Raw genomic sequence first — 27,504 nt, 5'->3', positions numbered from 1 at the left:
AGATATTCCCAGAGTTTGGTAGTGGACAGTTCGTAAGATGTCTTATCCGCCATTGCTATATGCGCGCGACACCATCTCCTCAGCAGCTTCATGCCCGCCGTGCCGGTGCCCGTGGAGAACGCGCGAGCGCGGTGCGCACGAGGCCGGACGCCATCTCGCGCACCAGCGACGCCGTGGGCGCGGTGAGCGCCTGGAACACGAGGTGGACGTGGTAGCGGCGGTCGCTGCGTGCTGGTGAGCCGCGCGCCGAGGCCGACCTGCTAGTGAGCAGCTAGTCGTGAGTTAGTATTTTGAAAACTGTAATTAACTCCGGGTGTCTTCGAGTTCATACACAGTCTTGATTCTAACAAATACATGGCAGCAGTGGCGGAGCTTCAGAAATATTTCTGGGCGGGCCAGTCTAAAAAGAATGCAAAGAATACTTCTCGAGTAGCCTTTTCCATGGCTGTTGGCTATTACAATTTGCAAAACTGAAGAACGAGTTCACAATTCAGCGAACTATGAACAATAGAGGGTATAAAATTGCTAACTAATAATTTGGGAAAAGAAAGAAGATTGCTTGGAGAGAGTAATTGGAGACGAAACGGTATCAATTCGATCGCAGCAGTCCCTAGGTCGCAGCGTCAGGCCGTTGGCTGCCGGATGCTAGAAATCCTGCCGGCCCGTGCAGGGCGGCCATCTCTGCGGGCTGCGGCAACCCCCTACCTGCCGGAGGCGGAGCGGCGCTGATGTGCCTCTGCGCTCCGCTTCACCATTTAACCCGATTTCCCCTTCGTTTTCTTTCATCGCTAAACCTAGCCAGACGCTCTCGCGGGTCACGGCCATGGCTTTCTGTCAAGTCGAGAGAAACGAGCGACTGGAAGGCAGCGTACAAGGAAGTGCATGTTGTTGGGCTGGGCTTTAGATGCAGCGGGTTACTTGTTTTTTCGCCAAAAACCAGGGCGGGCCATGGCCCGGTTTGGCCCCAACGAAGCTCCGCCAGTGCATGGCAGGTTGCTCCCGGCCATGTCGTCGAGCTTGCAGCCAGGTTAGTTTCACTCGAGGAGGGCGACTCTTCTTCAGATGCTCGGTGCCAAGTCGTCGCGAGGGCGACGACGAGCTGGTCTTCGTTTTGGCGACAACGCGTCCCGGAACATCATGCAGCGACGGGTCAGCGCTCGGCTCATTTGATTCTGCTTTGGCCGTCACGCAGCAATTTCTCGTTAGTTAGCAGTTAGACGTGAATGGTCGCAATTTGCTACTGTATTTAACAACGTCGGGTTGTTCTGTTTGAAGCCATTTATGGGTCCATTTTTATGGACATGAGCTTTTGCCGATCCTTTTGTCATTTTTTCTTGATCTGTTCCAGTCTGGAATTATGACAGTTTTTATTTGGTAGCGATCGAGTTCTGTAAATGAAATCATGGAAGATTCCTATTCCCTAGTCTCTCCCTAATAATAAAGCAAAAACGGTTTCCGTCGTCCGTCGGACGTTTTTCAGTTAGCCCCTCCAATTCTGGTAAATAAACCCGCAGTCCATTGTTATCGTTTCGCTCGTTTGTCTCGTCAAAAATATCCACACAGTACCGTCTAGCAAGTGGGCCTCCAGAACGTCAGAAGCATAAGTGGGCCTCCAGCAAGCAAAGGCTTATGACCGAGCTGGAAACCTAAGCCATCAATTTCCAAACACGGACTCTGGCTTTGAGATCATTGTATATTACGACTCTGACTTGAACATGATTCTACGGACGGGTCTCTGCACTATATATTTAGGCCACGCACACGAGGATCAATATGGGTTGCTCAAAACGAGGATCAGTATGAACCAGCAAGGAGCGTATGGCATCGCATCAGGCTTCCGTGACGGCAAAAGAAGAAGCCAACATCGGCGAGCCGCGAGCCCAACGCCGGCAGTTGCCGTCGGTGTCCGGTGAGTCGGGCATCTCGGCTGATCGGGGTCGGTGGGAGTCGAGCGGGTCAACACTGCTGCTGGGGTCGATACAAGACGGTGGGACTGGGTGATGTCGTTGTAGGCACGTACTGGTTGGCGGCAGCGGCCGTGCCCATGGAGGGGATGGCAGCGCCGCAGGGATACGCTTGCATAGGGCCTCAAACTCTCGCACGTCGCTAAGAGCGACACAATATTCATCGGTCTCTTACATAGCCTCCTCAATGACCCGATCGTTGGTAGGGACCTGAAGTCGAAAGTTTTGGAGGTGTGAAAGCATGCACATCGTCAGTCACCACAGTCCAGGTTTGTTTGTCTGAGGTTTTCGTCTTGTGTTTTGTGTCCCAGAGCCACGACGCCAGTCGTCAAGATGACGCCACCTGAGTCGATGATACACGCAGCGGACGGCCAGATGAACTCGCCCGACAACGTAGACGCAATATGAGCAGCTGTGGGCAGCGATACAAGCGGCGGTGGACGGATATATGCAAAGATTCATAGCCCGTGGGTACCGACTACCAATTTGTGCACTGGTCAATTGGTCCTCTCCTGCATACGATCGATCTTCTATGATGTACTTAGGTCCTTCAACTTAGCTTCTTCCGTTGTTCGGCATGATCGAGATTCATCTTCTTTGATGTGCTTCCGTCTAAGGTAAATCCTTAATGACATATTTAAGTTGCAAAGTCTATGATTGAATCAGGTGAAGTCTCCAGCCACTAAAACTTTTACGAGTCCCCATGACCTGTCGGCTTGCGCAACATACGTTCTGCTGCAAAACACAATCACCACGTATGTGGGTAGGTTTTTCTGATGCTTCTAAGCCATATCCCAATGAGACTTAAGTTAATCTTGAAAATTCTTGATGTATTGAGCTGACAAAAAATAAACAATTTCTCCGATTCATATTACTTGACACTAATATAGATATATCTAGATACATTTTAGTTGTAGATACATCCATTTTAACATCAAGTAATATGGATCGGAAGGAGTATATTAAACAGTTAAAAAATTACACTTCAGAATAAAGTGGTTTCTTTGATAATGTCTTTCTACTTGTGAACTAAACTAAGCACCAATGGATAAATAATCCCACTTAGAACACAGGGTACAACAGAGCTTGCATGTACATAATCGAACATATGGATCGCCATCTTTTTATCCCGCTTTTGTTCTTGTTTGCTCGATCTTGGACGAGCGGGAAGTTGATCAAGAACAGAGAGAGGTGGAGGCATGGGTGCAGGTCGCACGAAGCAAAATTCCAGGATTCACCGTGACTCCAGGGGCGAGGTACAGTGTCCCTGCTGATTTGACTGGACATGGTGCAAAAGCAAGGTCCCATACTTCTGTGCTGTGCAAGTCAGCAAGTGTAGGCTAAGAGCATCTCCGGCGGGCGCGACGGATTTCGGACGTCGAAATTGTCCGTTCGCGTCCGTTTCCGTCGCCTGGCGGACGCCAAAATGACCGCGAGGGGCGAAATGACCGTTTGCATCGGGGGCTACCTCCAGCGGTCCGACGCATTTTGGACATGCAACTGTTTTTTTTTGTGCTACTTCTTTTCAATTTTGTTGAATGATCAAGTTTTAAACGCGAAAAAGTTGTACTCATGATGTCATGTTGGTCCAATCGAATAGAGTATAGCCTAAACAATTAACCGGATACTTCAACCGACTAGATTCAAACATATTTAACATACAAAGAAGAAGAAATTTAAAAACATATAAACTAAAACTATTTTTTGGCCTTCTTGTTAGAAGGCCCTGCGTCGTTGTCGTGGAAACTCCTGCGCCTCTTGCTTGTCACCTCCTCGTCGGAACTGGAGGACGACGCGCCCTTCGAGGAGTTGAAACTGGAAGAAATGGCGTCTTCGTCGTCGTCATTGGTGAACGGACGACGACGCGCCGCCTGGAAGGGTACATTGCCCCTATGTGTGGTTTTGGTAATTAATGATAACCCCTATGGACTAATGTTTTCATTGAGTTTATATGAAGGGATATTTCATAGGTTCTTCTTGTATTCCATGTGTTGGATTCAAGTATGGATGCCATGTAAATAAAGATACATCCTGTGTGTTGGCATCAAGATCATCGGTTCGAAGATATATATGTGATATGATCAAGAAGAAGAAATAAAGATGGAGTTCTTATGTGGAACTCAATATTAGCCATGCTCTATCTCATGTGAGTATGAGAAGATACAAGGTTGAGTTGGGCAAGTTCAAGATGAGCATCTCAAGTGGATCACATGCTTGAAGCTTTCCGTCCATTTGGTGATAATGGACATGTGAAGATGTGCATCAATTGGGCTTTTCCATCATAGTGTATGGGGGAGCATTTGTGAGTCTTCACGAAGCAACATTGATCAAGTGAGGCACTCCGGCTTGAGCGAAGCTTGAAGAGTTATCATCAAGATCAAGCGGGATGCGCAAGGCAAAGGTATGGCCTTGATAGGTGTTCCTTTTACCGGTCTCAGGGTGGTTGATGAGAGACCGGATTATAGGATAGATAGCCGCACTATTAAGAGGGGCTTTCGGTTGGGTAACTTGATCACATCGTCTTAGGGAGCTCAATCCTTTGCATACTTTGCATATCCTTATTGCTTCTTGGTGTTTCTCTGTGTGCGGTTCTTGAGCTTGTTGCTAGCTTTACAACAAGTCCATGTTCATCGAAAACGGAATCCGCATGCATCTTATATTGCGTTTTCGAGTTTGGACGTCTTCATCGTTTCTTGACGGTGGGAGACTCCCTCTCTAAAATCATCTAAAATGTTCTGTGAGGAGTCTCCATCCCGGCCTCCGGTGTCCGCCCCACCCATCTCCCGCTCCAGTGCTGCTCTAATTATGTTAGAAATTATCTAAATAAAGTCTCTTGTAAAGAGAAATAGGCATAACACTAACACCCGCTCCCAAATCACATAGAGCAGTTCTAACATAATTATTCTTAATAGAACACGGAATAGTCGGTATGCCTGGGTCGCCCAGCTTCTTTGGAACTTTGCCATTGAAAGAGTAATTAGCAAGCATAGTGGAAATCTCCTCATTAGGAATTTTCCTTTTGTTAGAGATAATATCTTTCATATACTTTGAATAAGGAGGCAATTTAATTGCATCAGTCAAAGGGATTTGCAAGAATAAAGGTTTCATCCAATCGTAAAATTTATTATAGTGTTCTTCTTCCTTTGATTTTAGTTTCTTAGCAGGAAAAGGCATTTGCTTTTGAACCCAAGGTTCCCTTTCATTACCATGTTTCTTAGCAATAAAATCTTCTCTAGTATACTTTTTATTTTTAGCATGCTTTTCAGGTTCATCTTCAACTTCTTCTTTATCAGAAGCATCATTCTTATCATTATCCTTATCATGTTCATTACCACTTTCAGTTTTAGCATCATAAATAGAAATACTATTAGGATCATTAACAGGCTCAGAGGATTCTACAACAGTTTTATGTTTCTTTTTCTTTTTCTTAGAAGGAGCACTAGGTTCAATTCGTTGAGAATCTTGTTCAACTCTTTTGGGATGCCCCTCAGGATATAGAGGATCCTGAGTGGAAACACCGCCTCTAGTTGTTACTTCATAAGCATGTTTCTCTTTAGAACTATTTTTTAACAAGTCATTTTGCACTTTAGTGAGTTGATCAATTTGAGTTTGAACCATATGAAAATGTTTAACAAGCATCTTAACATCATTGGAGGTTCTCTCCACAATATCATGAAAATTACTAATAGCTTGAGAATTTTCCATTAAATGATTCTCTACTCTCATATTAAAATTTTCTTGCTTAACAATATAATTATCAAACTCATCTAAGCATTGAGCAGGAGGTTTTGAATACGGAATATCTTCCCTAGTAAAGTGTTGAAGAGAATTTACCTCAATCATGGATGAAGGGGGAATTATCTTACATAAATCTTCTATGGGAGGTAAGTTCTTCACATCTTCAGATTTAATACCTTTCTCCTCAAGAGATTTCTTGGCTTCCCTCATATCTTCATCATTTAATTTAATCAAACGCCTCTTCTTCAATATTGGAGTCGGGGCTGGTTCAGATGTAGTCCAATCATCATGATTCCGGCCTATTTTAGCCAATAATTCTTCAGCTTCGTCTGGAGTTCTTTTCCTGAAAACACAACCAACACAACTATCCAAGTATGCTCTAGACTCAATGGTTAGTCCACTATAAAATATATCAAGTAAATCATGCTTTTCCAGATCATGTCTAGGTCGAGCTCTGATAAGAGAGCAAAATCTTGCCCAAGCTTCAGGCAATTTCTCTCCATCTTCCTGTTCAAAGCTACAAATTTTCTGCAAAGCAATATGTTGAGCACTGGCAGGAAAGTATTTCCGAAAGAAAACATCAAGCAAACAACTTGGACTATCAATAGAACCAGGAGGCAAACTATTATACCAAGTTTTAGCATCATCCTTTAATGAGAAAGGAAAAATTTTAGCAACAAAATAAGTACGCATCTTGACATCATCAGAAAACAAGCTACTCAAAGTAGAAAGTTCATTCATGTGTTCTACATCACTTTCTTTTTCAGTACCACAAAAGGGTGTTTTCTCAACAATAGCTATATGAGATAGATCAAGAGAAAAATCATAATCTTTATCCTTAATGTTTATAGGAGATGTGGCAAATTTAGGATCAGGAGATAGTTTATATCTAACAGTATGTTGTGCAAGAAACTTTTTAATTTTTCTTGCATCAGTAGTAGCATTGCATTTATCAATAAAATCATCATCAAGTTCCACATAATCCTCATCAGGATCATCACTAGAGTATTCAATAGACTCGAGTGAATTAACAGGTGTAGCAGCATTTTCATTAGGAGTTTCAGTATTTTCAATTTGTCTAGACCTAGAAATTGTAGCATCTAGAAAAGATCCCAATGAACCACTATCATCAAGCACAACAGAAGCATCATCAAAATGATAAGAGTTTTCAGATTCAGCAGAAGTACCAGCATGTGAAGCTTGTGTTGGTGAAACAAGTTGACTTATCACAGATGGTGAATCAAGAGCAGCAGAGGTACTCAGAGTTGTACCTTTTCTTGTAGTGGATGGTAATATGGCGACTTTAGGATCGCGATATTTACCCATGATGGAGAATTGCAGCGAACAATATCAATCCAAGTGAACTTCCAAATAAAGCTATGCTCCCCGGCAACGACGCCAGAAAATAGTCTTGATGACCCACAAGTATAGGGGATCGCAACAGTCTTCGCGGGAAGTAGAACCCAATTTATTGATTCGACACAAGGGGAGACAAAGAATACTTGAAAGCCTTAACAAGCTGAGTTGTCAATTCAGCTGCACCTGAAACAGAATTGCTCGCAAGAGTTTATCAGTAGAGTAACAGTTTATAGCAGATAGCGATAGTGAAATAACAGTAGCAGAGTAACAAAGACAGCAGTAGTGATTATAGTAAACAGCAGGATTAAAATACCGTAGGCACAGGGATGGATGAACGGGCGTTGCATGGATGAGAGAAACTCATGTAACAATCAAAGTAGGGCATTTGCAGATAGTAATAAACAATATCCAAGTACTAAACAATCCATAGGCATGTGTTCCATATTTAGTCGTACGTGCTCGCAATGAGAAACTTGCACAACATCTTTTGTCCTACCAGCCGATGGGCATCCGGACTCTAGGGAATCTATCGGAAATTAAGGTACTCCTTTTAATAGAGCACCGGAGTAAAGCATTAACACTCCGTGAACACATGTGATCCTCACATCACCGCCTTCCCTCCGGTTGTCCCAATTCTCGTCACTTTGGGGCCTCGGGTTCCGGACAGCGACATGTGTATACAACTTGCAGGTAAGATCATAAAACAATGAACATCATCATGAAACAATAACATGTTCATATCTGAGATCATGGCACTCGGTCCTAGGGACAAGCATTAAGCATACCAAGTTGCAACAATATCATCAAAGTACCAATTACGGACACTAGGCACTATGCCCTAACAATCTTATGCTATTACATGACCAATCTCATCCAATCCCTACCATCCCCTTCAGCCTACAGCGGGGGAATTACTCACACATAGATGGGGGAAACATGGCTGGTCGATGGAGAGGCGTCGGTGGTGATGATGGCGATGATCTCCTCCAATTCCCCGTCCCGGCGGAGTGCCATGATACGTCTCCAACGTATCGATAATTTCTTATGTTCCATGCTTGTTTTATGATGATACACACATGTTTTATACATACTTTATGTCATATTTATGCATTTTCCGGCACTAACCTATTAACAAGATGCCGAAGAGCCAGTTGCTGTTTTCTGCTGTTTTTGGTTTCAGAACTCCTAGTAAGGAAATATTCTCGGAATTGGACGAAATCAACGCCTAGGATCTTATTTTTCCACGAAGCTTCCAGAAGTCCGAAAGGGAAACGAAGTGGGGCGACGAGGCGGTGACACGCCAGGGCCGCGCGTCCAGGCCTGGGGCCGCGCCGCCCTGTTGTGTGGGCCCCTCGCGTCGCCCCTAAACCTACACTTCCGCCTATAAGAAGCCTTCGTCGATAATAACTCCAGTACCGAGAGCCACGATACGAAAAACCTTCCAGAGACGCCGCCGCCGCCAATCCCATCTCGGGGGATTCAGAGATCGCCTCCCGCACCCCGCCGGAGAGGGGAATCATCTCCCGGAGGACTCTTCACCGCCATGGTCTCCTCCGGAGTGATGTGTGAGTAGTTCACCCCTGGACTATTGGTCCATAGCAGTAGCTAGATGGTTGTCTTATCCTCATTGTGCTATCATTGTCAGATCTTGTGAGCTGCCTAACATGATCAAGATCATCTATTTGTAATGCTACATGTTGCGTTTGTTGGGATCCGATGAATATGGAATGCTATGTTATGTTCATTATCAATCTATCATCTATGTGCTGTTTATGATCTTGCATGCTCTCCGTTATTAGTAGAGGCTCTGGCCAAGTCGTTACTTGTAACTCCAAGAGGGAGTATTTATGCTCGATAGTGGGTTCATGCCTCCATTAAATCTGGGACAAGTGACTGAAGTTCTAAGGTTGTGGATGTGTTGTTGCCACTAGGGATAAAACATCAATGCTATGTCTAAGGATATTTGTGTTGATTACATTACGCACCATACTTAATGCAATTGTCTGTTGTTTGCAACTTAATACTGGAAGGGGTTCGGATGATAACCTGAAGGTGGACTTTTTAGGCATAGATGCATGCTGGATAGCGGTCTATGTACTTTGTCGTAATGCCCAATTGAATTTCACACTACTCATCATAACATGTATGTGCATTGTCATGGCATCAATTGCCCAACTGTAATTTATTCACCCAACATGCTATTTCTTATTGGAGAGACACCACTAGTGAACTGTGGACCCCAGTCCATTCTTTTACATCGAATACAATCTACTGCAATACTCGTTCTACTGTTTTCTGCAAACATCATCATCCACACTATACATCTAATCCTTTGTTACAGCAAGCCGGTGAGATTGACAACCTCACCGTCACGTTGGGGCAAAGTAATTTGGTTGTGTTGTGCAGGTTCCACGTTGGCGCCAGAATCCCTGGTGTTGCGCCGCACTACACTCCACCACCATCAACCTTCAACGTGCTTCTTGGCTCCTACTGGTTCGATAAACCTTGGTTTCTTACTGAGGGAAACTTGCCGCTGTACGCATCACACCTTCATCTTGAGATTCCCAACGGACGCGTGTTGTACGCGTATCAAGCACATTTTTCTGGCGCCGTTGCCGGGGAGATCAAGACGCTGCAAGGGGAGTCTCCACTTCCAATCTCTTTACTTTGTTTTTGTCTTGCTTAATTTTATTTACTACTTTGTTTGCTGCACTATATCAAAATACAAAAAAATTAGTTACTTGCTTTACTTTATTTACTGTCTTGTTTGCAATATAAAAAACACAAAAAAATTAGTTACTTACATTTATTTTATCTAGTTTGCTTTATTTACTATTGCTAAAATGGGTACTCCTGAAAATACTAAGTTGTGTGACTTCACAAACACAAATAATAATGATTTCTTATGCACACCTATTGCTCCACCTGCTAGTACAGCAGAATTCTTTGAAATTAAACCTGCTTTACTAAATCTTGTTATGAGAGAGCAATTTTCTCGGTGTTAGTTCCGATGATGCCGCTGCCCATCTTAATAATTTTGTTGAATTATGTGAAATGCAAAAGTATAAGGATGTAGATGGTGACATTATAAAATTAAAAGTGTTTCCTTTCTCATTAAGAGGAAGAGCTAAAGATTGGTTGCTATCTTTGCCTAAGAATAGTATTGATTCATGGACTAAATGTAAGGATGCTTTCATTGGTAGATATTATCCTCCTGCTAAAATTATATCTTTGAGAAGTAGCATAATGAATTTTAAGCAATTGGATAATGGGCATGTTGCCCAAGCATGGGAAAGAATGAAATCTTTGGTTAAAAATTGCCCTACCCATGGACTGACTACTTGGATGATCATCCAAACCTTTTATGCAGGATTGATTTTTTTCTTCGCGGAACCTATTGGATTCAGCTGCTGGAGGTACTTTTATGTCTATCACTCTAGGCGCCACAACAAAGCTTCTTGATACTATGATGATTAATTACTCTGAATGGCACACGGAAAGAGCTCCACAAGGTAAGAAGGTAAATTCTGTTGAAGAAACCTCCTCCTTGAGTGATAAGATTGATGCTATTATGCTTATGCTTGTGAATGGTAGGACTAATGTTGATCCTAATAATGTTCCATTAGCTTCATTGATTGCTCAAGAAGAACATGTTGATGTGAACTTCATTAAAAATAATAATTTCAACAACAATGCTAATAGGAATAATTTGGGTAACAACTATAGGCCATATCCTGCTAGTGGTAATGATTATGGTAATTCTTATGGTAGATATGTTTCACCTAATGAGGAAAAGATGCTAGAAATTGAAAGATCTACTAAGAGCTTTATGCAATCACAATATGAGAAAAATCAATTGTTTACTAAAACTATGAATGAACAATCTACCTTGTTGAAAAATATAGGAAATCAACTTGAAAATTTGAATATGGAGATTTCGGGTTTGCAAACTAAGCTTTCAAATGCTGAAAACCGAATCTCATACATGTCTGCGTCACAATCTTCCTTAATTAATAAAATGGCTGCTAAACCTGAGGATATTGATAATAAAATTGTTACTACAGCAAACGCCATACAAATTAGAATTAATGAGAATATAAGATTGATGGCCGAATTGCGTGCTAGGTGGGAAAAAGAAGAATATGCTAAAGACAATAATATAGCTAAAGTTTGAACTATTACCACCACTAGTAATGCACATGCTTCAGATGTTGATACACCTCCTACTATCAATGGTAAAATAATTGGTGTTGGCAATGTTTCTACTCCTAATGCAAAGCTTGCAAAACTGCTGAAACTACTTGTGATAAAACTGCTGAATTTTTTCCAATATTGGGGACAATGATCCCATTGCTTTAGATGATAATGGTTTAGATTTTGATGATTGTCACATCTCTGAAGTTATAAAGTTCTTACAAAAACTTGCTAAAAGTCCTAATGCTAGTGCTATAAATTTGGCCTTTACGAAACATATTACAAATGCTCTCATAAAAGCTAGAGAAGAGAAACTAAATCGTGAAATTTCTATTCCTAGGAAGTTAGAAGATGGTTGGGAGCCCATCATTAAGATGAAGGTCAATGATTTTGATTGTAATGCTTTATGTGATCTTGGTGCAAGTATTTCCGTTATGCCTAGGAAAATCTATAATATGCTTGACTTGCCACCATTGAAAAATTGTTATTTGGATGTTAATCTTGCTGATAACTCTACAAAGAAACCGTTGGGGAGGATTGATAATGTTTTCATTACGGTTAACAATAACCTTGTCCCCGTTGATTTTGTTGTGTTGGATATTGAATGCAATGCATCTTGTCCCATTATATTGGGAAGACCTTTTCTTCGAACCGTTGGTGCTATCATTGATATGAAGGAAGGTAATATTAAATATCAATTTCCTCTCAAGAAAGGTATGGAACACTTCCCTAGAAAGAGAATGAAGTTACCTTTTGAGTCTATCATTAGAACAAATTATGATGTTGATGCTTCATCTCTCGATAATACTTGATACACACTTTCTGCGCCTAGCTGAAAGGCGTTAAAGAAAAGCGCTTATGTGAGACAACCCATGATTTTACTTCTGCACTTTTGTTTTATATTTGAGTCTTGGAAGTTGTTACTACTGTAGCAACCTCTCCTTATCTTTATTTTATTGCATTGTTGTGCCAAGTAAAGTCTTTGATAGTAAGGTTCATACTAGATTTGGATTACTGCGTAGAAACAGATTTCTTGCTTTCACGAATTTGCGCAGGGTTCTCTGTAGGTAACTCAGAAAAATCTGCCAATTTACGTGCTTGATCCTCAGATATGTACGCAACTTTCATTCAATTTGAGCATTTTCATTTGAGCAAGTCTGGTGCACCTAAAAAATTCGTCTTTACTGATCGTTCTGCTTTTGACAGATTCTGCCTTTTATTTCGCATTGCCTGTTTTGATATGCTTGATGGATTTCTTTATTCCATTAGCTTTCAGTAGCTTTGTGCAATGTCCAGAAGTGTTAAGAATGATTATGTCACCTCTGAACATGTGAATTTTGATTATGCACTAACCCTCTAATGAGTTGTTTTGAGTTTGGTGTGGAGGAAGTTTTCAAGGATCAAGAGAGGAGGATGATACAATATGATCAAGGAGAGTGAAAGTTCTAAGCTTGGGGATGCCCCGGTGGTTCATCCCTGCATATTTCAAGAAGACTCAAGCATCTAAGCTTGGGGATGCCCAAGGCATCCCCTTCTTCATCGACAACATTATCAGGTTCCTCTAGTGAAACTATATTTTTATTCCATCACATCTTATGTGCTTTATTTGGAGCGTCTGTATGTTCTTGTTTTTGTTTTGTTTGAATAAAATTGGATCCTAGCATTCATTGTGTGGGAGAGAGACACGCTCCGCTGTTGCATATGGACAAATATGTCCTTAGCTTTACTCATAATGTTCATGGCGAAGGTTGAAACTGCCTTCGTTAATTGTTATATGGTTGGAAACAGAAAATGCTACATGTGGTAATTGGTATAATGTCTTGAATAATTTGATACTTGGCAATTGTTGTGCTCATATGGATCATTTTTAAGCTCTTGCATCATATACTTTGCACCTATTAGTGAAGAACTACATAGAGCTTGCTAAAATTTGGTTTGCATGATTGTTCTCTCTAAGGTCTAGATATTTTCTAGTAAGGGTTTGAACAACAAGGAAGACAGTGTAGAGTCTTATAATGCTTGCAATATGTTTTTATGTGAGTTTTGTCTGTACTCGGTTCATACTTGTGTTTGCTTCAAACAACCTTGCTAGCCTAAGCCTTGTATTGAGAGGGATTACTTCTCATGCATCCAAAATCCTTGAGCCAAAAACTATGCCATTTGTGTCCACCATACCTACCTAATACATGGTATTTCTCTGCCATTCCAAAGTAAATTTCTTGAGTGCTACCTTAAAAATTCCATTCTTTGTCTTTGCAATATATAGCTCATGGTAAAAATATCTTAAAAACTATTGTGGTATTGAATATGTACTTATTTATCTTATTTCTTATTAAGTTGCTTGTTGAGCGATAACCATGTTCCTGGGGACGCCATCAACACTTTGTTGAATATCATGTGAGTTGCTATGCATGTTCGTCTTGTCTGAAGTAAGGGTGATTTATCATGAGTTGAATGGTTTGAGCATGCATATTGTTAGAGAAGAACATTGGGCCGCTAACTAAAGCCATGATCCATGGTGGAAGTTTCAGTTTTGGACAACAATCCTCAATCTCTTATGAGAATATTATTTGTTGTTGAATGCTTATGCATTAAAGAGGATTCCATTATCTGTTGTCTATGTTGTCCCAGTATGGATGTCTAAGTTGAGAATAATCAAAAGCGAGAAATCCAATGCGAGCTTTCTCCTTAGACCTTTGTACAGGCGGCATAGAGGTACCCCTTTGTGATACTTGGTAAAAACATATGTATTGCGATGATAATCCATGAAAATCCGAGCTAATTAGGACAAGGTGCGGGCACTATTGGTAATCTATGCATGAGGCTTGCAACTTGTAGGATATCTTATACATAATACATACGCTTTATTACTACCGTTGACAAAATTGTTTCTTGTTTTCAAAATAATAGCTCTAGCACAAATATAGCAATCCATGCTTCCCTCTTCGAAGGGCCTTTCTTTTACTTTTATGTTGAGTCAGTTTACCTATTTCCTTCCATCTTAGAAGCAAACACTTGTGTTAACTGTGCATTGATTCTTACATACTTGCATATTTGCATTCATCATATTACTTTGCATTGACAATTATCCATGAGATATACATGTTGAAGTTGAAAGCAACCGCTGAAACTTATATCTTCCTTTGTGTTGTTTCAATGCCTTTACTATGAATTTATTGCTTTATGAGTTAACTCTTATGCAAGACTTATTGATGCTTGTCTTGAAAGTACTATTCATGAAAAGTCTTTGCTATATGATTCAGTTGTTTAATCATTGTCTTTACCATTGCTTCGAATCGCTGCATTCATTACATGTGCTTACAATAGTATTGATCAAGCTTATGATAGCATATCACTTCAGAAATTATCTTTGTTATCGTTTACCTACTCGGGGACGAGTAGGAACTAAGCTTGGGGATGCTGATACGTCTCCAACGTATCGATAATTTCTTATGTTCCATGCTTGTTTTATGATGATACACACATGTTTTATACATACTTTATGTCATATTTATGCATTTTCCGACACTAACCTATTAACAAGATGCCGAAGAGCCAGTTGTCTGTCTGCAGTTTTTGGTTTCAGAAATCCTAGTAAGGAAATATTCTCTAATGGACGAAATCAACGCCCAGGATCTTATTTTTCCACGAAGCTTCCAGAAGTCCGAAAGGGAAACGAAGTGGGGCGACGAGGCGGCGACACGCCAGGGCCGCGCCGCCCTGTTGTGTGGGCCCCTCGCGTCGCCCCTAAACCTACCCTTCCGCCTATAAGAAGCCTTCTTCGATAATAACTCCAGTACCGAGAGCCACTATACGAAAAACCTTCCAGAGACGCCGCCGCCGCCAATCCCATCTCGGGGATTCGAGAGATCGCCTCCCGCACCTCGTCGGAGAGGGAATCATCTCCCGTGAGGACTCTTCACCGCCATGGTCGCCTCCGGAGTGATGTGTGAGTAGTTCACCCCTGGACTATGGGTCCATAGCAGTAGCTAGATGGTTGTCTTCTCCTCATTTTGCTATCATTGTCGGATCTTGTGAGCTGCCTAACATGATCAAGATCATCTATTTGTAATGCTACATGTTGCGTTTGTTGGGATCCGATGAATATGGAATGATATGTTATGTTGATTATCAATCTATCATCTATGTGTTGTTTATGATCTTGCATGCTCTCCGTTATTAGTAGAGACTCTGGCCAAGTCGTTACTTGTAACTCCAAGAGGGAGTATTTATGCTCGATAGTGGGTTCATGCCTCCATTAAATCTGGGACAAGTGACGTAAAGTTCTAAGGTTGTGGATGTGCTGTTGTCACTAGGGATAAAACATCAATGCTATGTCTAAGGATATTTGTGTTGATTACATTACGCACCATACTTAATGCAATTGTCTGTTGTTTGCAACTTAATACTGGAAGGGGTTCTGATGATATCCTGAAGGTGGACTTTTTAGGCATAGATGCATGCTGGATAGCGGTCTATGTACTTTGTCGTAATGCCCAATTGAATTTCACACTACTCATCATAACATGTATGTGCATTGTCATCCCATCTTTATTTGTCAATTGCCCAACCGTAATTTGTTCACCCAACATGCTATTTCTTATCGGAGAGACACCACTAGTGAACCGTGGACCCCGGTCCATTCTTTTACATCGAATACAATCTACTGCAATACTCGTTCTACTGTTTTCTGCAAACATCATCATCCACACTATACATCTAATACTTTGTTACAGCAAGCCGGTGAGATTGACAACCTCACTGTCATGTTGGGGCAAAGTAATTTGGTTGTGTTGTGCAGGTTCCACGTTGGTGCCGGAATCCCTGGTGTTGCGCCGCACTATACTCCGCGACCATCAACCTTCAACGTGCTTCTTGGCTCCTACTGGTTCGATAAACCTTGGTTTCTTACTGAGGGAAACTTGCCGCTGTACGCATCACACCTTCCTCTTGGGGTTCCCAACGGACGCGTGTTGTACGTGTATCAAGCCAGAACGGAGTTTCCGGTCCCGAGACGGAGTTTCGCGATGGTGGCGGCGTTCTGGATGGTTTCTAGCGACTTCGACTTCCCCTCTCGCGTTTTTAGATCGAAACCCTTAAATAGTCCAGAGGGGGGCGTCAGAGGCTGGCCGAGGCGGCCTCACCATAGGGTGGCGCCCCCCCAGGCCGCGCCGGCGTATGGTGTGGGGGCCCTGGGCCTCCCCTAGGCCTGCCCTTCTGGCTCCGTGAATCTTCTGGGAAAATAGGCCCTTCGACATTAATTCCGGGGATTTTCCTGAAAGTTAAATTTTTGCACAAAAACGAGACACTAGAGCAATTCTGCTGAAAACAACGTTAGTCCGTGTTAGTTGTATCCAAAATACACAAATTAGAGGCAAAACAATAGCAAAAGTGTTCGGGAAAGTAGATACGTTTTGGACGTATCACCTCCCCACGAAGGGTCATGTCTGCAGCTTCACCGATGAATTGCCGGTGCGGGTGGTGATGCATGTGGTGGCGCCACCAATGGTCGACCCTATTCATGTTGCCGACTACATCAGCGCCCTCCCTGGAGACATCCATGGAACCATCACCTCCTTGCTCCCCACTGACGACATTGTCCTCACACAATCTCGCCATGGTGGATCCACCCATGGCACTCCTCCGCCCCGCTCCGACGTCAATGATAGAGACCTGAACCAATAGGTCTCTGGTGACAACCTAGTCCCGATCATCTTAGAGTTACTCTCCTTCCCAGGCCAGTGCTACACCCATCAAGTTTGTCTCAACACGCTAAGCCGCCACTCTGGGGATGCAGACCGCTACCCTATGTTCGGCGGCTAGTTCTAGTCCCCAATGCCCGATTTCCTTAATGACCCTAGTTTCACCTACATGCAGGTGCTCGGCCACGTGCCCCTTCAAGTCATATACAAATAAGTTAGAGTTTGAGATCTCAATATTGCTGTCGGCCATAGTAGAAGATGATTCAGAAGAGGCACCATCTGTTTTGTTGAGTATATGTATAGAAACATGATCGTACATAGATGATTCATGGAAGACTTCTGCAAAAAGTTTTGCATACTATCTTGGCACTGCAAACGAAAATGATCTTTTCTTTACTAATAATTTCTCCGGGCCGCAAGTGCAGGAGCATTTATAAGATATTAGGATGGAGAGGCCCAATAATGTAGAAGATATGAATAAGAAAGGTCTATCACTGGAGTATATTTGTAGAAGCTTATTATACTCTCTTGAGAAAAGTGTCTTTGTCCCCCTCCCTTGTGATAAACTAGGCACTAGAACTGGTACTTGTGTTCCTGTGAGGAGCGGGAATCAGTTTGTGATAAATTAAAATACTACTAGAGACCAGCTTCGTCGTCAAGAATGTTACATACACTGTTCATTACTTTCTGTATATAAAGCCTGAGTTTTTCTCTGTAGGGTAGGGGATCTACAGGCCGAGAAGAAATGTAGGTCTGACGCCTTATTTGGCATGCCATATTCCTTTATATCTGAATATCTGGTGATGCTGACTATTTAGAGAAGATGAAAAATGATGATGCTTCAAGAATGCTTATTGGTTTCGCTGACAAGTGTGGAAACATTGATCCATTTATCAATGGCATTGACAACCACTCTCGTAAGTAGTCACCCTCTATTCTTATGAATTTAAAATGTGTCAGATACATTTGTACATTCTCCTTATGAACTTAAAATGTGTTAGTTACATTTGTGTTATGAATGTGTCATTTGTACATTTTCCCTATGAACTTAAAATGTGTTAGATACATTTGTGGTATGAATGTAAAATGTGTCGTTTGTACGTTTTCCCTATGAACTTAAAATGTGCTAGATACATTTGTGCTAGATACATGTGTGCTACATACTCCCGAGCCTCACACTAGCTTTGTCGATTCCCTTTTCGCAAAAAAAGCTTTGTCGATTCCCATGTGGTGTGCATGGAGCTGATCTCGGGCTTTCCCCGACGTTCCTCCCATCAGTTGGGACAAGGTAGCGGTGGAGTGAACTGCATCAGCACCCTCGAAGACGACATGCTTCTCCTTGTTCACACGTGCCTTGGATGCTTCCGCACATAGCCATCCTCTCCTGCTGGTGGCGCACGCATGGGCCAGCCTCCCCTACATCCCATTCCCCTCGTTAGCAGTGGCGCACGCTTGACCACTCGGGCCAACGCAAAAGTACGGTTTGGGCGACCGATTTGTCTCTACCCGATGGAGATGCCCTTAGCATCTCTACAATTTCCCCATGCTAATCTCCGATAAATTCCGACATTCCATCGACCTGCATCCTCCTAGCCTAGAGAGAAACCTTGACCCAATGCTTCCCCAAAGCCGTCCCTTAGGTTTAGCTACCCATGGCAGGCCATGTGGTGGCGCCCATGAAACGGGGCATATAATGGTGCAGCCGCTATGGCCTCCCCACGAAGGGTCATGTCTGCAGCTTCACCGATGAATTGCCGGTGCGGGCGGGGATGCATGTGGAGGTGCCACCAATGGTCGACCTTATTCATGTTGCCGACTACATCAGCGCCCTCCCTGGCGACATCCTCGGAACAATCACCTCCTTGCTCCCCACTGACGACATTGTATGCACACAATCTCCCCATGGTGGATCCACCCATGGCACTCCTCCGCCCCGCTCGGACGTCAATGATAGAGACCTGAACCAATGCTAGGCTGCAGTCTTAGCCCCTCAAAGGAGAAATGATGGATTGTCTTCCGCGGAATTGGTTTTTTAGGTTCATCGTCACCTTTCTCCCTAGATTGCCCTTGGCCTAGGCGCCACCAGTTCTAGGGTACTCCTTGAGTCTTCTAACTCGATTGTTGATTGGTGTTCTGCACTGCTGGCTTTGAAGAGATCTCATCAACCTGCATCGACTCCAGGATTACTGATGGCGGCACTAGTTTTGCAGATTGCTCTACCTTGTTTACTTGAAGGATTATTTTTTGCACCACCCATGCTGGATAGCAGACTTGCCGCCGTCTGCATCTCTGGTTTTGGCCAATGGACTCACAACTTCTTTTCTTGCCATCAAAGGCATCCATCTATCACTAGCCCACTCGAATGAGCATCGCCGAGTTTCCCTCGCCAAACCTACCAATTTTCCTATCTCCTATTTTTTTTGAACAAAATGTGAGAAAGAACTCCATTCTATTATGCTAACAAACTGAATACATGAGAAGCATAGAGGAAATATACTCTCACACGGCCGATAGTTCTTAGCTCTACCATGGTCTGCTCCCAGTCTCCCCCACCACTCGTCATGCAGTTGTGCATCGACAATTGTCCTGGAGATGGGTTCTTGACCAAATTTGAAGGCCATGGGCAAATCACTGGTCTTCCAACAAGGTGTATGTCTAGCTGGTCAGTTCAGCGTTGCTTTTAAGTTTGAGCCATTCACACAAAAGAAAATTAGGCAAGTTCAATAATTTCTAACTCATACCACATCATCAACTCATTTGTTTAATTCCTAAAGAAAGGACTCCAATATTGGATAGGTACATTAAACTAACCTTGAAATGTCATGTCCTTTCTTTATGAATATCTTGGTACTTCACCTTGATGAAATCGTCACTCCGCTTCTTCTTCACTGTCATGCATCTGAAGCAACCATCTTAGTATAGGAATTCGACATTACAACTGACTATGAACAGCTCGTCCACATTAATTGCGCTTCATAACACTCATAAGCAAACCAGAACCAAACCCTCCTTATTGATGGAGCTTCACCATGGCCTGAGCATCGGCTGGATTATACAGAGGTTTGTTCTCCATAATCTCAGTCTTCAGTGTTGTTTTTGCTGGTCTAATCCTTGATGAAATTTTGTGGAGCATTGGTTTGTGACAGTCGGATCATTCCTTGGATTTCATGGACGGGGTTAAACATGGTTTACGACAATCTGATAATTACTTGCATTACATGAAGAGAGCTTCTGCACGACATTATCATCGATGACTTTGTGAAACATGTTTTGCGACGGTCTGATCATTGCTTGGATTACATGCAGGAAGCTTCTGGACGGTGCTATCATCGGTAATAATAATGGTGGTATGGATTTCGACGACCTGGCCATTATGACAGTATCGGGGACAGCTGGATTTTGATGGTATGGTCTTAACTAATTACATTGTGCCTCCTTTTCTGTTACTCATCTTTGCTAGGTGCCTTGTCATACACCGTCATCGAAGACGATGTGTTAAAAGTTACCCTAACTATATCCTCTCCTGGCTTGAATATCCTTGTAGTTGTGTGATGCCAATAGGCTTAAGAGTGTATCCCTTTATCTAGTGGTGGCATAAGTATGGCTGCCAGTTGCTGTGCTCTCACTTTCGTGGAACTTCTCAAAGTGCTGGAAAGTCAGTGCAGCATCCCATAGGAAAAGAATACTTCTCTATCCTAAACATCTTGATGCATTGTAATCACGGTCGCCGTTTGCTTTGCCCAACCATATTCATACATATCTTCTACATAGGGAACATGGCTCTCTCCAACTCTTGATGATCCTGGCCAAAACATCAATACTTCCAATATTCCTGTTTTCCCATGATCTTGGCCAAAAACATGAATATTTTTAATGTTCATATTTTCCACAAAAATAACATTGAAAAAGACACAAGTATTTTCTTGCAATGATCATTCGTTGTCTACCTAATTAAGCTCTTGACAGTTGGTCTTAACATAACAATTTTACTACATACCTGCATAGATGCTAAGAGGCGAAGGAAGCGTTCGCTTGTTATGCATAAGAAGAGGAGAAAAATGCTTCCATTTGTCCCAACTGAAAATAGAGTTCAGAGGCTCACATAAATGTCATCTACAGCCACTACTTTGACATCTTCAAGGATGGAGTTCAGTAATGAGTTGACTTAGGTTCCTAGTATTGCCCCTAAGTCTTCCGGTCAAGCAAAATTGGAGGAAGGTGGTATGCAGGTTAGAAATTTTATTACTTAAAATATTTAATTATATTTTTTGATCTCTTGGTGCCTAACCATGCATTCCTCGACTTTTAAGGTTCTTTCAGAAGTGGAGAAAAAATCATAGAGCTTTGCAGAACGATGCAAAAGATAGGACAATGCCCTCCACTACTTGTGGTTTTTGTTTTATTATGCTTCTAACATTTTCATGTTTTTCGGTATAGATGGACTAAACTAATGCACATTTATTTTCAGCTTCATTATGCATGTTGATGCATATATTAAGGATATCTTCAGCAATTTGTGGTATACATAGACAAGTCTATCCGACGAAGTGCCTTTGTCACAGGCCTTGTCACATAGATGGAAGCAAGAAGACACAGAGTTAGCAATGAAGAAAAAACTCAGTCAATGAGAGAAGAGAATCTGAAACCAACTACGAAAATGGGTCCAATAATAAAAACGAAAACTTATGCGTGAGACACCTACAAAAGGTTGATTAGCAAGCTATGCGGTGATTACTATGCAACCCATTTCCTGGAGGACTCAAAAAAGAGGGAGATGAGAATGATAAACAAAAGGAAATTGAGGAGGAACAAGAAGAAAATGAAGATGATGAAGCTGAGGGGGCGGATAAAGCTGCAATGGAACATTTTTTTGAGGACCTCGCCATCAAAACGGTCTAAATAACCCTCATCAAATACTTCTAAAACATCAAATGGAAAGGTCAAATAGTTGGACAAACAATGTACGTATTGAAGTTCTAGATCTGAATACTGCTGCTGGTGTGGCAGTAACAGTAGAAGTTGATACAGGAGAAGCCATCATCTGCTATGTTGAGTATATGTATGAGAAACATGATGTTAGACATATGATTCATGGAAGAATTCTGCAAAAAGGTACAAACTGTCCTTGGCAATGCTGCAAATGAAAGGAAGGTTTTTCTTTACCAATGTTCCCTTTGTTCCACAAGTGCAAAAAAGAGCTTTTAGAAAGGAAAACCACTTCTGAACTTGGAAGCATATGCTCCGGGTACCCGAGAAATCATTTCAAAATGTCAACAAAAATCTGAACCACGCCAAGTTACGCGGAAAATTGACATTTTGTGTGTTCTGTGTGAAAAAGATAGAAGAAATTTCTTTTGAAAAGGTTTTTTAAGCACACAAATTTGTCTTTTTTGCACACAACACAAATCTGTTTTTCACGAACCGACTTTATAAGAACATATAATGTCGAGATGTATGCGACAATTTTATGTTCATATTTTTAGATATTTTAAAATATGTTCAAAAATTATTTCAAAAACCGATAGCATATGCTCCCGGGTGCAAACGCCTCGTCCATTTAGAAGTTATTAGGATGGAGAGGGCTGAGGCAGAGGATATGAAGATGGTTTGCCACTGAAGTATATTTGCAATTGCAAAGGCTTAAAATTTCGTGAGGAAGGTGCCTATTTTCCCTCCCTTGTGATAAATTGGGCACTGGTACTTGTAGTTGTTGTGAGGAGCAGGAATCAAGTTGTAATAAATTAAAATACTATCAGATACTAGCTTCGTCTTCAAGAATGTTACATACAATACAATGTTCATGGCTTTCTGTATATAAGGCCTAAATTTTCTCCCGAGTGGAGGGTAAAGGGACCTAAGTCTGGAGGAAAAGTAGGCCTGAAGCCTTATGTGGTATGCCATTTGCCTTCATATCTGAATACACTGGTGATGTTGAGTATTTGGAGAATAGGGAAATGACGATGCTTTCAGAAACATTATTGCTTTCCTTTGACAAATGTGGAAATGTTGCTCAGTTTATCTAAGGCATTTACAACCACACTATGTAAGTAGTCACCGACATCCTGATGAATCTAAAATGTGTTAGATACATTTGTACAATATCCTTATGAACGTAAAATGTGTTAGATACATTTGTATATTAGGTGTCAATTTTTCCAAGCAATCAATTTTATTTCTGCAATTCTTGCAGAATTTGTTTGAAATATTTTTTTATTATGTCCGGAAAGATAGCATGTCCTTATATCAGTCTAATACTGTGTTAAGCTACCGTAGGGATGGCAAGAAGGAATATAAAATGTGTGAGGTACAACATTGACGGCGAGAGCCATTTCCTGTTTGTCGCTTGTTGGTCGCTTGTCGTGATATCGCTTGTGGAGAGAAGCTATAAGACGACTGCAATGGACATGAGTATTCCGTACCCAACACATTATTTCATCTAACATGTGTTTTGACATTCCCAACACTCAGAAGAGGATAGTGATTTATGGCAGCATTGGTGGGAAATCCAGTAACTTATATACAGTTCGATTTTCATAGGCCCAGAATAGTGGAAAATGACAGGTGTTGGTGTTGTTAGTGGTGAAAGCCTTCACAGTTGTAGAGAGAGAGAGATAAGCGGGATCTTCATTTTACTTGCTCTCTACCTTCCAAGATGACAAGGGCACCTGCAATGTAGCGATTAAGTAAATAAATTTCTGCCAAAGCAAATGTGGTTTTGTTTATGGGCCTTTCCACTCTTGTGTACGTGAACAAGAACTTGATTATTTTGCAGAAAGGGAGAGTACCCAGGATAGAGGGGCCATCACCCATACTTAATAATTTCGACCGCTAACTGAACCAAGGTGGGGTATTTATCAGCACTTCTCTGACCTGGTGTTGTTCGTTGGTGAAAAGCTGCACACTAGTATTTTAGATAATACTGTTTCAAGGGCATGTGCGGTGGATTCGGGATGGCGGGCACTGGAGGCAACAAAGGCGGCGCAGGAGAGGAAGCGTGCCTGGAGGAGAGAATGGGGATTCATTGCATGGGAGACGAGTTGGAGATGGCCCTGTTGAAGTTGGTGCCGTGGCGCTAATTCTACTTGATCTCACGTGGCGATGCGCCAATAGAGGCCCGTGGACGTGCCACCTCATGTGGAGCGCGCCCGGTTGCATGGCTGGTCGGGCTGTACAAAATCATCTCTAGTGAATTGAAATATATCTAGGTAATGAATAACGCAGACCTTGAAATTGCGAGGGAAAGATATCGCCACCACAACTATACAGGAAAGCTACCCCTATCAGAAATATGCGGGAAAGCATTATTGAGGAAATATTAATTTCATTTTAGTAGTACACTCTTTAATGCTAGTACTAGGAATTCTTATTGAAATAGACTGGCCAGGCTTGGAAGGATTGGCCAATGTCATTTGATCCGTGGGGGACTTACTCATTGATCTGTAAAAAAAGCTGCCACATTTCTATAAGAATCCATACATTAAGTTTGTGTCCACTTGTTAGAATTTTTTTTATTTGGCTTAACAAAAATTAATTCTCAGTGCTCGCTTAAAGGAGTTCATCAGCTCACCTTGAGATGATGAAGATTCGTCGCTCACATGTTTTAAGCATACTACATTGTCACCTACTGACCATATATGCTCCAAATAGTTTACCTACAAGTACTTTTTTCTAGAATATGAGTAATTACAATGTTCAGATGTTGTGAAGAATATTAGGCATTATAACTCATTTTCTTAGCTATTTAGCCATCTTTGCCCCCCTCGTGAAGACAATATGTATCTATTTCGCCCCCCTGAAGTTTAGAACCTGGCTTTGTCCTTCTGATAGGGGCAATACTTGTATTTTTTTGGAGTGTTGTATGGTCATTCTGGTATAATTTTGGTTATATGCTGAGTGGTCAATTGAATTTCGAAGCAATGAACAGTGCTATGAGCTGTAACTACCGAAAATCCATAGGAAAACTATTGGCACTACTAGAATTACATGGGAAACTTATCATTGATGAAACTATGTGCACAAGTGTCATTTAAGAAAATTTAAATGTTAATAGCACTTCTTTATGATAGTAATAAGAATGTATCATTGAAGTAGATCAGTCCATTGATTCGTGAGGTACCCTAAATGTATATCTTCTTGGTGATTTGTCTTGCACTTATTGATCATAAAAAGGCGGCCCCTTTTCATACGCATCCATTCTTATACTTAATGCTTTAGCATTAACTAAAGCTAGACCTTGATACTAGTTAAGTGTAATTGTGGGTAAGTACATTAAGTGTTGATGGCAGTTGGAAACGATGACTAGATATTGTTCTTGCTTGAGGAAGGGATCTTGCGATGGACGTTGAAGATGGGATAGCCTTGGGCTTCTTATTTCGAAAGTGTTAAACATTTACAACATAATGGGTGGACAACACCTTAAACGGGGTTCTTGTGCACCCAATCATGGCATGGACATGGGAAAAATCCACCCCCATTCTATGTCCTGTTACTAAAAAGCAATTTGATATAGGGTAATCCAAAATGAATTCTCAATGCCCACTTGAAGGACTTCAATTCCTTAGAAAAATAAAAACTTAACGAACCTTTTGTAATTAGTTTGCCTTATAGCTGCAACTAATTACAAAGGGCGAATAGCTCCTATGCGACACAGTTGAGTGAAATTCTCCACGGTGTGACGTTGTTGGTTCAAATAGCTACCATGCGTCGTTTTTTCTGCTTCAAATAGCTCGCATGCGACAAGCAGCAGACACGGGTTAAGAAACTTAGTTAGGATGCGATTAGGTTAGGACAGTGAGGGTTATAACAAGTGGGGTCCACCATGGTCCAGGTCATGTAGAGTCAACTGTTCACGACTGAGGGTCCCGCATGAATCAACGGTCCGCTTGACCCGCGCGTGGTGAACTGGGAGCGGCAGCGAGCGGCGGCGCCCTGAGCTTCTTCTCCGACAGCGGCGGTCCTGCTTTTTCATCTCGGCGGCGGCGGAGCGTCTATCTCGGCGGCAGCGGAGCTATTGCAAGTGAGTAATTGCGAAACCCTAGTCTCATACCCCTGGATCTTGGCCTGATGTTCCATTTTGTTGCCGATTTAGAATTTGCGTATCTGGGCGGATCGAGAGGAGCGCGGGCTGAATCAGATGGAGGGACGAGACGGTGCTTCAAATCGGTAAAGCGCCCCTTCTTTTGATGTTACCGTTATTGATTTGGGGGCCGATTTGGGGGGTCAATTGCTTACGCGGCTGCTGCCCACCATTGACAGGGGAGATGCTGCGCCCGATTCTGCCACCACATTCGCAATTACAGTCGAATTATTTCCCTTTAAAGCCAAGCTGAGTGATGGAAGCGTACAAGACATTGCAAATAGCACTGTGAGGTTGGCTCTTGATCTTGAAGATGTTGATCCGCAGGACTTGGACGAAAAGGAGGAGGTAGTGCGCAATCTGGTGGAGAAGACTGGGGAGAACATTGTTTGGGGTCCAGAACAAGAGGTGTCTGTGCTACAGTTTGACAACTATAAGGGTGAATATGTGAGAATTGAAGATGGAGAATCCATGGTTGCTGAAATTGATCGTTAAGAAGGGTGGGAAAGCAATCAAGTAAGTTTTCATGCAGAGCTTATTGATCTACAAACAAATTCCAGAGTAGGTTATGTGCCATAAAAGATGGCTGCACCGATGCAAGATGATGAGTGGGCTTCACAAAGGAGGGGGAAGATGTTGGCATTGTTCACTGAACCGACAATACTAGCAGAAGATATAGGGGCTGATGCAGATGAAGAGGAGGGAAACCATGGTGCTCAAAAGATTGTTGTTGACTGGAATGTAGTAGAGTTGAACGAAAAAACAGATTTAGTCATTACACCAATATCTGACATTCAAATGGCCAAAATGTTTGGCATTTCAGTTGATGACAGAGATGAAGGCCGTGCAACTGAGGATGACAGTTCTTTGCCTGCACATGGTAACACAAATGCAGGCCGTGAAAATGAGGATGAAGAAGAGCTGATGAGACAGGTTGCAGATGATGTGGATGGTGCAAATGACAATGAGCTGGTCTGTTTGTATGACTGTTGCGGTCAGAAACCCACCGGCGAGCAGCGACGGGCAACACAGTAGAGCCGGGAGGCTCCCAGGACTGCGGCTGGCCCTGGTCCCTCCGAGCAACGGCCCGCAAAGACTCGGCACGCACGTCCGATGCTGGTGCAAGGGCGTGCCACCCGACCTATACCTGGTCGGGAAGGTGATGGATGTGCCTCGCTTAGTTTCCTGCATGGCATACACGTAAACATTAAATACGAGCCTCGATCGGCTCTCAGGTTGTCCTGTGAATCGGCTCAAAGAGCCGATCCACCCATGATTCGCACGAGGTGTACGAATATATGGTGGTCCTGCTTGATCAGAACAAAGCTAAAACGATCTACTACGATTTAGGGTTTTCACCACATAATCGGAACATCCTACTCGTGATTGAGCCTGGCGGCCACGCACGGTGATCGTAAACCAATCCTAGACAAGGCCTAAAAACCAACACGAGGTTGATCCCCAGAACATC

General features: G+C 42.4%; 1 pseudogene; it reads left to right on the top strand.

Moving 5' to 3' along the window:
* The first annotated feature begins 948 nt into the window (after positions 1–948).
* On the top strand, positions 949–23,397 carry LOC124662230 (annotated as a pseudogene).
* The last annotated feature ends 4,107 nt before the right edge of the window (positions 23,398–27,504 follow it).

Source organism: Lolium rigidum, chromosome 6, assembly GCF_022539505.1.
Source record: "Lolium rigidum isolate FL_2022 chromosome 6, APGP_CSIRO_Lrig_0.1, whole genome shotgun sequence".
NCBI classification, from domain to species: Eukaryota; Viridiplantae; Streptophyta; class Magnoliopsida; order Poales; family Poaceae; genus Lolium; species Lolium rigidum.
The sequence above is the reverse complement of the archived record's forward strand: the minus strand, read 5'-3'. Positions and strand labels throughout refer to the sequence as shown.